General features: G+C 29.0%; 1 protein-coding gene across 4 annotated transcripts in view; it reads left to right on the top strand.

Annotated features, from left to right (window-relative positions):
• LOC130670211 (apoptosis-stimulating of p53 protein 2) overlaps positions 1-12,893 on the top strand; it is a 119,089-nt gene that overhangs the window by 56,537 nt on the left and 49,659 nt on the right. Inside the window, exon 1 of one of the 4 annotated variants that reach the window (XM_057473491.1) lies at positions 8,286-8,504. The exons of the other annotated variants lie outside the window; for them this stretch is intronic. The gene's annotated coding sequence lies outside the window, so the exon portion shown is untranslated. Of the gene's footprint in view, positions 1-8,285; positions 8,505-12,893 lie in introns of those variants that run through there. 4 annotated transcript variants of the gene reach the window in all.

Here is a 12,893-nt window from a genome sequence, read left to right as displayed (position 1 = left end):
TTTTAATCAGGACTTGGAGTATCAAGGGATTAATATTCTGCCCTCAACTCCCATTTCTCCACTACCGTATTTCGCAATTTTTTTTTTTTTTTTTTTGTGTAAAGGGAATTTTATATTTTAAATTTTAAAAAATTTAATTTTAAAATTTAAAAATCTCACGAGTATTAAATAATTTTTTTTTTTTTTTTTCATTTAAATATTTATGACGTGATTTTTATTTAAAATTTAGGTCAATAGTTAAAGTTATATTTAATCAATTTTTTATCCATTCAATTTCTGTCACTCAAGACTTCAATTATTAATTTGCCTTCGCTTCGAATAATAATTTATTTCATTATTTATATGCATATATTTATAAAAATAGAATTATTATTATTATTATTATAATTATGAAATCGCACTGAAAAAAAAAAACTAAATATTGCATTAAAACAGCTATAACATAATTAAATCCGTTATTCGTTCACCGGAAATTTCCCGACCGGGATGTTTAACGACGCGGGGAATACGTTCCCCGGAATTAACCGTTTTCTACAACTCGACGACTCTAAAGACTCTCCTACATCTGCACCCTCAATACCCTCAACTACAAGGTATGTTAGAGTACGCATCACTGAGGTAAAGAACCTGTCTATGACCGCATCCGGAAACTAGACATCACAGAGATGGTATACCAGTAGCAGAAGACAGCCTCTATCCTCTATTGGCTCTGTACTCTCTATACACTGCACTGCTCTAAACTCTATACTACATGTCCAAGTGCTTAGATCCATACATACATACATACATACATACATACTTACATACATACACATGACACATGTTTCTGCTTATTTGGTCATGTTGCAACATACCCATCATACCAACCAAAAATATATAAAATTCTAAACCATATACTTTCTTTCTATTAGAAAACACAACTCACTTTAAAATATATACACTGTAAAAAATTGGAAGTGAATTCGGAGTGATTACGGATTTTTTATTTCAATCTGCATTCACTTCGTCAATCAGAGTTCTGGAGTTTAAAAAAAAATCATTTATATACGGAGTAAACAGGGAGTTTGCTTTTGAAGCCGAGTGATTTCGGAGTGATCTTGATTTTATTTCAATTCGGATTTACATTTACTCCGATTTGGAGTTTTAGTATTAAAATAAACATCTTTTAGGAGTGAATTCCACTTCGAAGCGGATTTTCATGAACCTGAAGATCGGAACGTTTTTCGCTGAACGAAAATAAGAAAAAAGAAATGAAAAGTAAAAAATCTACTGGATCTAGATTCCGGAAATATTTCGCACGTCACCCGAAAATGACCGGCCACCCCCAACTCCCCCTAAATTCGCCTTTAGACACAAATTTCATGAATTATTTTAATTTTCGTTGCGTGAAAAACGTTTCGATCTTCAAGTACATGGATTTTCAATGTTAAATTTAACCCCCTTTCGGAGTAAATTTCACTCCGAAGGAATTAAATAAATAAACAGTCATCCGCTCCACATTTACTCCATATTTACTCCGCTAATTTTTTACAGCGTATACAATCTTTCTATTAGAAAACACAACTTACTTTAAAATACATATACACATATATGTTAATAAATTACACGACAATTTTGTTATTCTCATCCACGGTAATTCCATGTTTGTAATTCACTTTATTATTGTTAATATACGCCCTAGAATTTAGCGTATGCATACAAAAGGTAATATAAGCAGTTGATACACATAAGTTAAGACGTGTTTACTTCCTTGATTTTTCTTTATCACGTGCTACTACTCTTCTCCCTATTCTTCTCATTCTTAGTCTTCTTGCTCTTGTTCTTATTCTTGTTCTTGTTATGCTTTAACTTTAGCTTCAGAGGTTTGTACACTTCTCGTTTAGTTTCATCGGTTTTATTTCTTATAACAGTTCAATGAACGGTTAAACTTCATTCTTTTATGGCTCCGTAAATGGCCATATACAAGTTTTAAATTACAACGTTGTAATTATTATTCAGTATGTAGGTATATAGATTAATATATCATTATTAATTCAAATAACATTATTATTTATTCATATATAATCGATTTAATATTTAATGGCTACTTAAAAGGTATTATCTAGTTAATTATTCAATTATTGCGTTTTTTATTACTTGTTAATTAGAGAAATAAAAGAAAATATATAGATATAGATATTTATATTAGTGAGTAATAATGCAATGGGAATAATTTAATTAGTGTTTTGAATAAATTAAAATCACAGGATATATATTACAGGAAATAAATTAAATAAATCAATTGAGTTTGAATATAAGTATCTTGAAGTGTAAGGCGAATTCAAAGTAGGATATAAAGTTTAATAGATAGACAGATAGACTGAGAATTAAAGAATGAAAAAGAGAAGCTAATTAAGAGTTTTACGATCACTATAGTACTCGACGTTATTACTTTTATTTAATTATACTTGTTTTTTTTTTTCTCGTCTTATTCTTATACTTGCTCTTATTCCTGAAGGTATTCTGTATACTTATTCTTTTACGAAAAGGTATGAAATTTATTCCGGTCACGTTTAAAACTTGAGTCGAAATGATTAAAATTGTATATATTTATGGTAAAAACAAAAGTTGTAATTAGCTGTCATTAACTTGCAGAAAGAGTTGACAATAAGAGGAGAAGAAATGAGACATTTGATACTTGAAGGTTAATTTGTAAAAATGTGGGATGTTAAGTACAGGTATTGACAGATGTAAAAATTAAAATGGAAATGGAAAACAGAAAAAAAGTCATTCTCTTTTTTTTCACTCAATAGAATGAGATTGAACAAAAGCCCATCACTCGTGTTCTCTGTTCACGGAGCTGTAAATGGCCTTTCAATAGTCTATTTTACCTGCTACATATGTGCATATATGTAGACATTGAACATACCCTTTTCTATCCAATTATGTCCGACGATGAATCCCGATTACGAATCTACTGGCAATCCACCTGATTTCCTACTCATCCTCTAACTCATTTTCAATTTTATACACTTAATCTACTTTCTCTAATTACATTTTTCAATAATTATTCTGTTATTCAATTTATTTCTTTGGGTACATGCGAAAAAATCTGATGAAATAAATTTTCACTTGAATATTTTTAGCTGACTAAAGAAATTTTTGTTCAAATATATTCAGCCGAAATTTTTTTTTAACGAGTATGTAAATATTAATGCATACAAGTATTTGCTTTGAAACCCTCAGTTAACTTAAAAATTTTACTTAGCCTTTTAAAACACGCGCTCACTATTTTCGGAACTACGGAATATATTTTTTTTTGGGTTCATTATATGAAAGTTCAAATTTTATAAACTCTAAGATCGGTTATAAAAATTTTTTATTTTATTTTTATGTTTCAAATATTTATGAATTTTTTTCAAATTTCATAATAGAAAAATTAAATCTCCAAATAAATTTTTGATTTTCAAAAAATTACATTGAATTCCTCTGAGTTTGAAAATTTAACACAACCGTATATTTAAAAAATTTTTTCCTTTTTTCACGAGTATACGTCAAAACAGACCATTAAAAAAAAACTATTTATACGTTCGGGGTACGATGGGCCGTCAAAAAATTTTTGAAACTCCAAAAAAGTCGATTAATTTTATTTTTGAAATTTATATATATTTTGAATTCTATATTTATAAAGCTACGGAAAAAATTCATAATTTTTCAAAATTTGACCCAAGAATTAAAATAAATAAAAATATCAAAACTCATTCATTTAAAAATTAAAAAAAAAAAAAATTGAGTATGAAAATTGACTTTTATTTCTTTGATTGACTTTTCCTTTCTGGAAAATGGTGTCAATGTAACGCATGAAGTTAATGAGAGTAGGAGTAATAATTGCGAAGAAATTAAATAAGAAAAAAAATATATACACATATATCTTGGGTCAACGAGTCAACAAATTAACTTCTATTGTAACTGTGTCACGTTTCGGTTAATTACGTTCTATCTAGTGCAAAAGGTACACAAGCTTAAACATAACGAAGCTATGTACACACATATATTTATATATATATATATATATTCAGCGTTGTTTCTCCTGCATTACTAACAAGTTATAAAATTTAATCATAATAAATAAAATAAGCGTAAGAGTGACCCAGATTAATTTGAATTAAAAATCCATATTTAATAATCCAATAAAAATAAACGTAAATAATAAAAAATTTTTATTGCTACTTAATATTAAATATTAAATCTCAGATGAATAAAATAAAAAATCTATTCATCTGTTAATTTATTTATATATATATTATCTGAATCATTAATGACAAAAATAATGTATTGATGATGAGATACAGCCACTGAGGAATGTAAATAACCGAAGGTATATAATAAAACTAAAAATATAAAATCCGGTACTTTTTAGAAAAAATCTAAATGAAATAACTAAACACCTTTACACTCTGTTTTGTCGTCTTTGAGATTTAGTGGGCGTGGGAAAAGTGAATAATAAGAAAAAAGGAAAAATACGTTTTAATAAAAATGATGAACAGAAATAGAAATAGAGTATATATACATATATTTTATGCTATAGTATACAACAGTATAAGGAAATACCGTCAAGTATTTCATGGAAAAGTATTTTTCTACCTGCTTTTATCAACCTTGCACCGTTTCCTGTTTCATTTTTTAAAAATCTTAAAACACCCGACAGAAGTCTTCAATTCAAAGTCATTTTTCAAGAGAATCGCACGTTCCTAATTGCAACTTAAAATACAAATAAATTTTTTTAAATAATAAAAACACGTGTTATCTAAAATTGTGTGTGCACTAGGGTGTTTCAGAAAAAACAAATTTTTTTTTGGTATTCAAAAATTGAAAGTATACCTGAAAACAAAAATTTTGGTGCCAATCCGAGCTCTTAATAATAATATTAAGGTTTGCCTCAATCCATTTTTCTATTTTCCATTTAAATAACATAGGAAAAAATTTTTTTTTTTTCGAATTTTCTAACTTACAGACCACTCATCGGATTTTTATGCGCAATAAAACTTTGTGTAGGAAATTGAACGCTCTACAAAAAAAGTCTCTTATCATTTTTTGATAAATCCCACTGTTCAAAACTTATTTGAGCTTCAAGTCAAATTTATATTAAATTTTGAGATCTTTTCACTTTTCCGGCGAAACTATCAGTTTTATTACAAAATGTCATAGAAACTTTTTTGTAGGTAATTTTATTCCTTACAAATTATTACGAATAAAATTTTTCGAAATTCCGCATTGTTTTCAATTTATTTTCATTTCAATGTCAAGCTCTTAATATTAATCAGAAATCTATTTTTTTAAGAGCTTGACATTGAAATGGAAATAAGTTGAAAACAACGCAGAATTTCGAAAAACTTTATTCGTAATAATTTGTAAGGAATAAAATTATCTACAAAAAAGTTCCTGTGAAATTTTTTGATAAGACCGATAGTTTCGCCGGAAAAGTAAAAAAATCTCAAAATTTACTATAAATTTGACTTGAAGCTTCAATAACTTTTGAACCGTGGGATTTATCAAAAAATGATAAGAGACTTTTTTTGTAGAGCGTTCAATTTCCTACAAAAAAATTTCTTGTGCATAAAAATCCGTTGATTGGCTGATGAGCTGGAAAATTCTAAAAAAAAAGTTTTTTTTCCCGTGTTATTTAAATGGAAAATAGAAAAATGGATTGAGGCAAACCTTAATATCATTATTAAGAGCTCGGAATGGTACCAAAATTTTTATTTTTAGTTATACTTTCAATTTTTGGAGACCATAAAAAAAAAAAATTGTTTTTCTCTTTGAAACACCCTAGTGTGCACACATAGTAAATATTGATTAATAATAAAAAATTTTAAATTAACAACAGTCTAAAACACACAGAAATTAATAACGTGCTCACGTGTTTTAATAATGAGAGTTTCAACATGGAAACGTGCTGATAGATCTCTAACGTCATATCATGTTATGTCACGCGATTCATCAGTTATATTTCACAGCTACATACAATCTATATATCATATATATATACTATGTAATGTAGCTATATAACTATGTACTTGTTTATGTATGTATCAAAAGTGTATTTGATAGTTTTACTATTTACTATGTATGTAGTAAAATACACCCTCAGAAATATCATTGTTGATATCATGTTGCCAATGGTTACCGAGTGGTTCAATAACTGCTTCAACTACAAACTGTACATACTACAGGGAATTCAAATAGAAAAAATATAAAACACCCACTTGTTCTAGTAGACTTTAGACTCTCATTTAAAACGTAAAAATATATATTTTTTGTTTTTAACTCGAGAATAATGTTGAAAAACCGCATTTGACCTTTTTTCATCGTATATTTTTAATGAGGAAAATCCACCGGAGCATTTCATTTGTGATATTGAATCGACGTGAGATTAATTCACTTGCTTCTATAATATATATGTATGCATGGATGTATGTATGTATGCACATATAATGTATATGTAGAAAGAGATAGGCTCATATATACTATTGGCGCATTTTAGATTTTTTTACCCTCTGAAATTCGATACGGAATTTAATAAAATCCAGGAGCCTCTCCTGGTATTTGAATTGAGCCGAGGAAAATCCCGCTCTTGGTGTCGTATTGCAAATAGACTTTTTTCTTCATCATCATCGCAAGAGATACTGTAATCCTAAAGGATTTCGGCAGATGAAAAAACAAGTTATTTTTTTAAAAATTTATTTAAATTAATATTTTAAAATTACATCATATTTTCACAGTTCATTTACTTTTTTTATTTATGATAATATTGGCACAACATTCATTTTTTCATCTTCAATATTTCATACCCGTGTACTCTGCAGGGTTGGAAAAAATTTACGCTGTATCTTCAATAGTTAATGGAATTTTTTATTTGTAATTAAAAATTTTAGTTTGTTAAATTTTTTCGAAATTAGGACTCGAGATTAATTTATTTTTTATTAGAAAAAAAAAATACTATAGAGGGGAAGGTGGGCAAAATGGACCTTTATTGTCATTTACTATTTTTCTAAAATTTTTTATAAAAATTTGAAATATCCAGGACTTATTTTTCCGAGGCTTTTACTTTAAACTTTTAATGCAAATCATCTCTGAAAAATTTACATCTTTATATCCCTGTAAAATTTTGTTAAAAATATTTTAAAAAAATTTTTTTTCAAATTTTTTGCAGACCCCATTGTACCTGAAAATAAAAAAAAAATTATCGTTGAAAATTAGTTATTTCTTTCAATTAAAGTCAAAAGTAAAAGTCGTATCGTAATCAATATAAAAAATTAAATTTTTTCGTGTCTCCATTTTACCGTCTCTCCTCTGTAATTTAAGTCGTAATTACATTTCAGGACTTACTTTAATTTAAATGTTATAAAAATTCTAATAACTCTCACCAACATTTCACAAAGTATTGTACCTTTTTAGAACATTCCAGAAATTCATTAACTATTTGGAATACTCCAGCGAATTCTGTAACATTCTGCAGCACGAAAAGTTGATTTCAAAGAAAAAAAAATAGTATGAACTTTTTACGGGTTAAAATACTCGTAATAATAACAATATCCAAAAAATAATAAATAATAACAGCGACAATAGCATGTCATAAAGACAAAAGATAAGAGAATTAAGCAAGCAAAACTAAACATCTTCACCTATTTTGCTCGGTTAAATTTAATACATTACCAAGTTGTTCATTCATTCGAGTACACTTGATGCCTCACATCAAAGTAATTAAACATAATAGACCGTTGACAAAGACTAAACGTCAAGGTTCAAAATAAATTCAAAAATTAAAACAAATCTCAATAAAAAAAATTTCTTTTTTCTTTAAATCAGCGCTTAATTAACCGTCGAATAAAGTACTGCACACTGATGCAAGTACGAGTATATTTTTCTTCAGTAATTACACTAGTTTAACATTAAAACAACATTTAGCATTAAACTGGTGCTCAGTTAGGCGGAGTAAGAGAAATAATAAAATGAAATGGAACGAAAGACTGCACTGGGTAATTAACAAAACTTGTTAAAATACAAATCTTTTATAAATATGCTCGAGTTAACTTTTTAGTCCAGTTTCAAATTTAAATTTAAATAAAAAATAATACCTATCATTATTATTGTTATTACTGTCCTGTTATTAATGCTTTAATTTTTACGTTTTTCACAACTTTTTTGCCCACTCTTCCATTTTCCCCTCCACCTGAGCTTCGGAAAATTTCGGATGCTCTCGGTTAGCGGAGGATAACGCGACGCTTCGCGCTTAACTCTCAAGCGTGCAGTTCCTCGACGACCACTGATCGACGTGGTTTGTCATTCACTATTAACTATTTACTACTTGCTCTTGCTATTTAAATCGACCATCAGTAGTTTCGTTAACTGAAAAATATCAAAGATCAGGTGAATTTTTAAAAATAATATCAAGATTTTGTTCTAATTAACGCGACTTAATTCCACCACGTGACCTTCAGATTCAACGCAATCATCACATGCCGGTATTTTTTAAATTGACGTAATCATTTAATGTCAATACATGGTTTTAATGTTTACTCAATACATACACACAAGTATTTTTATTGTTTCATATTTTTAGTGGCAGGTGTTTTAATTTTTTGTTGTGTTTGTTTTTTTAAAAATTTGTTTTGTTTATTTATTACATCGTGTTTGTGTTGTGTTTTAAAAATTAACTTTTTTTTTTTTATTTAAATTTTTTATAAATTTTAAGTAAAACTAAAAAAAGAATTTGAGATTCGACTAATTTCGAAATTTTGTTAAATTAAAAAACCTGACGGTCCGAAAGTGACGATTTATATCAGAATCTCATACTTTAATATAAGTATGTAGTAAATATATACGAAATTGCAGAATTAATAAATAATTTTATAAATTACTCCGAAGCAAAAAATAGAGTAGTTCTAAAAAAAAAAAAGTAAAGTAAAGTAAATGATGTAATAAGGAAATGATAAATAACGCAGACGAAAAAATACATTGTCTGTATCCTGAATAGGAGAGCTCTTAGCTAAGTTGTAAAGATGAGATGTATAAAAAGCGCGACCACGAGTAGAGACAACGTTAAGTTGTGACGCGACAACATCGGGTTAGAAATAAATTACCTGCGGTGCCCGTTACTGTCATTCACTGTGCGCTACTCAGCAAAGTAAGGCGTTGCTCTTGCTTAGTAGCAAATTGTTCACTGTCTACTTTACGTTTACTACAAACGCTACAAACTACAATGTTTATACTACTGTACTCTACGTCTCCTCTGTACTCTGTACTCTCTACTAGTCGCTCTACGTACTGACAATATAAATACTGACGGTCTATGACTCCAACATTCAGTCCAAGTCCAAGTCTCACTACTAATATAAACTTAACTATATATATATATTGTAGTGTCATATATAATAAGCATAGTCTACGGTTAGTACGCGAACGTTGTGACTATGACTCATCGTTTCCAGACGGTAATCCTCGTTTCCCATTTACCTGCACATTCCTTCTTTTCACTAATAATTTTACCTTTTTTTTTTCATCCTATTTCTGTCTTTTTTTACCTAAAATCCGTAAATATATCATTATATAGGGGAGGGAGGGGCAAAAGGGGGTACTTAAGGAAATACCAAGTTTTCGAGGACTCAAATACGCTAAATATTTTTTTTTTTAATGATATTCACAGTAAATAGAAGAAATTTTCAGTTACCGTTGAAAAAAAAAATTTTCATTTCTGCGGGCAAAGTGGGGTACCCCCTAAAAAAGGTAAAAAAAAAATTTCTGGATTTTAAACGAATTTGAATTTTTTTTAAAGTAATTTACATGAAGAAAAATTATATTTTACATGTTTATTGGATACAAAAGAAGAAAAAAAATCTTTAATAGTTTTTGTCATAAAACAGACGTCATTAATATTTTTCAACTGACAGTTGATTTTTGAAAAAGTTTACAAAAAAAAATTCAAAATAACGCTTAATTATATTTACAGTCGTGATTTTGGAATCTTTAAAAACCATTTAAAATATAAAATTTTTTTTTATCAAATTTTGGGGGTACCCCGTTTTGCCTACTCTACCCCCTTTTGCCCCCTCTTCCCCTACTATGCATATTTTTTTTTTATTTTGAAACTTTTATTTTATTTTATTTTAGTTGATAAAAAAATTTAAATAAATTTACAGAGAAAAATTTTTATTGCGGAAAAAATATGTAAATAATTTTTTTTTGTTAACAAAAAATAAATTCATTGAACTGTATCAGATATCTCAATTGACCTGTTGATACAGTGATACGATCAAAAGCAATTAAACAATAAAAATAAAACATAAAAAAGTTGATATCTGTATAAAAATTACATAGAGTAAAAAAGTAGGTTATGCTCAAATTAATAACAAAGAGTAGTCATCTTTGAAGAGTAGAGCGGTAACGTAAAACGAAAAACAAAACCAACATATACGACAACTATCGACGATTCTCAGTTAACTACCAGCAGAATTGATTTTCGTCAGTCGAATGCACACACCCCGTAGCGTGTGACATTATTGCATTTGGGAAATGGCGGTTTAGGTGGTCGTCGCGAGTCTCCCGTCACATTTTCACCCCCAGTCGCGCCACGGACACATCGCCTGTTGTACTTTGTCACATCCGAATTCCCAAATCACACGGGACACGTCACTCATATATACATATTTCTATATATATGTAACCCAGAAAACTATATATGTTTGCTTCACTCATGCTTAAATCACATCACATAAAAACTACATCCCGACACCTGAAAAAATTTAATAAAACTTTTTTATAATCCCATAATTTTGTAAGAAAAAAAATTAGAGCTTCAAAAATTTTTTCTTAATCTTAAAAATAAAATCATTGAGTTTTTCAAAAGTCCATTTAAATAACTAACAGCAGCATGCGGTAGCTTTTAATTAAATTTTGTAATCTAAACACTAAAATAAATTTAAAAACCTAATTTCGTTCTCGAAAAATTAAAATACCATTGATGCCTACAATCTCCATGGGAAAGTAATTAAATATAAAAAAATCCTCATGTGAAGTAAACATTATTTATCGTACCCATTGCTCTCAACATATCTCTCCCTATTTATTACGTCCTTATCTAAACCACCAGATAAGTAATCCCGTATCCAAAAGAATTAATAATGAAAGACGAGCCCATTACTATTATCTAAGAGCTACAAAAACAAGGGGTATAAGTTATCTTTCATTGTAAGTAAGATAAATTCCGTAATCGGCGAAATAGCAGCCTACCAGTTTTTTATACTCACTCGATACTCGATGGATTGGAGTAGACCAGACCAGACTGGACTGGACTCTAACATAATGGAATGGAATGGAGTAAGTGAGAGAGTGTGGTGTTGTGTTAAGGCACATAACAACATATAGTATAGCATGGGAATGAGACAGGAATGAGAATCAAGGGACAGTGGACTTGATCATCCTCGTTCTGGGTTCTTACGTTAGTCAGTCTAGTGGTCGGTTCTTCCGGGTGGGCATTCGCTACGGGAGAGCAGTCTCAGTCGCATCGCTGAAAATACCCTCCAGTGGACAGCATCACGAGCGACACGATGGGACACCGTTAAAGCATGAACTTTAGTCTGTCTTTCACATTTAATCTTGTCTCCATGCTCTACACTCTACACTTATACCATCAACCGGCATCCTGTCCTCTAGTCTGCTCTTCTCCTATTATACCCAGCCTCCGCAGCCGCGGTACCACACATCGTCCGGCACACATGTGCACACGCTCGGAAAAAACAAAAAAAATACATATGTATAATATATATTCCCTGTAGGCGTAAACTCTCGTGTCAATCCTATTGCATTGTATTGTACTGTACTTTTTTTTTTCATATATTTTATTTAGTTTTTTGTTTATTTGTTTGCTTTCAATATAGTATATTGCGAACGAGTTATCGTTTATGGTCTGAGCAATATGCGAGTTAAATTTTTGCTCTACCCACTATTCAAACTGAAATATACTGAGACAGACTTGCTATTGAACGTTACTATGTACAATACGTTTTGTATTTGTATGTAATGTATATATATATACGTATATACGTACAAATATGTGAACGGTGTTTCCATTGGCCTGGTCATGACAGATCGACAAGCTCTCACTTCCAACTGACAAATTGCTTGGCGAAAGGAGTCTAACTAAACTCGTTGATGCTTATTCAACACAAAACAAGAGCGCCTTTTTGCAAAATGTCATTTATATATTTTTTATGACATTTTAGAATTCTTTTGTTGATAAAATTATTTTTTTAAATTAATATAAATCAAATAAACTATTGTTATTTACTTTTTTATAATCACTTTTGATTTATTTTGTTAATAAATTTACTCTATAAAAATATGCTTCGGAGTAAAAAATTAAATTTTTAAATCCATTCGCTTTGTTAACGTAATAAATAAAAATAAAAATATAATTAAAATTTTCATTGCATTTTTAACGTAACTTAGTTATGTAAACATATAAAATGGAACTTCAATTCTATGAAAACGTTTAATTTACGCGGGATAATTAACAGCTGAAAATAATTTAAAAAATAATGAATTTGAAAGGTAATTTTTTAAAAGTTTAATTTAAGAAATGAATATAAATTTAAAAAACGAGATTTTTTTTTGTGCAAGTGGAAATAGTCTAGCTGTGTGACGACCTGCTGCATTGCTCTGAAAAATAAAAGATACATACATACATGTTTTATGAAAAAAAAAAGGATATGAAAGAAAAGAATGAGGGAATCGGTGTGTGAGAGCGTTCGTTTTGTCTCAAAAGAGCACAACCGCAAGACGAGTTCACTTCTTTTCATTTATTTACCATTATTATTATTATTATTATTTTTTTTTGTTTGTTATTATTTTTCTTT

This window comes from Microplitis mediator, chromosome 6 (assembly GCF_029852145.1).
Source record: "Microplitis mediator isolate UGA2020A chromosome 6, iyMicMedi2.1, whole genome shotgun sequence".
Taxonomy (NCBI): domain Eukaryota; kingdom Metazoa; phylum Arthropoda; class Insecta; order Hymenoptera; family Braconidae; genus Microplitis; species Microplitis mediator.
This window is presented reverse-complemented; position numbering and strand designations above follow the sequence as displayed.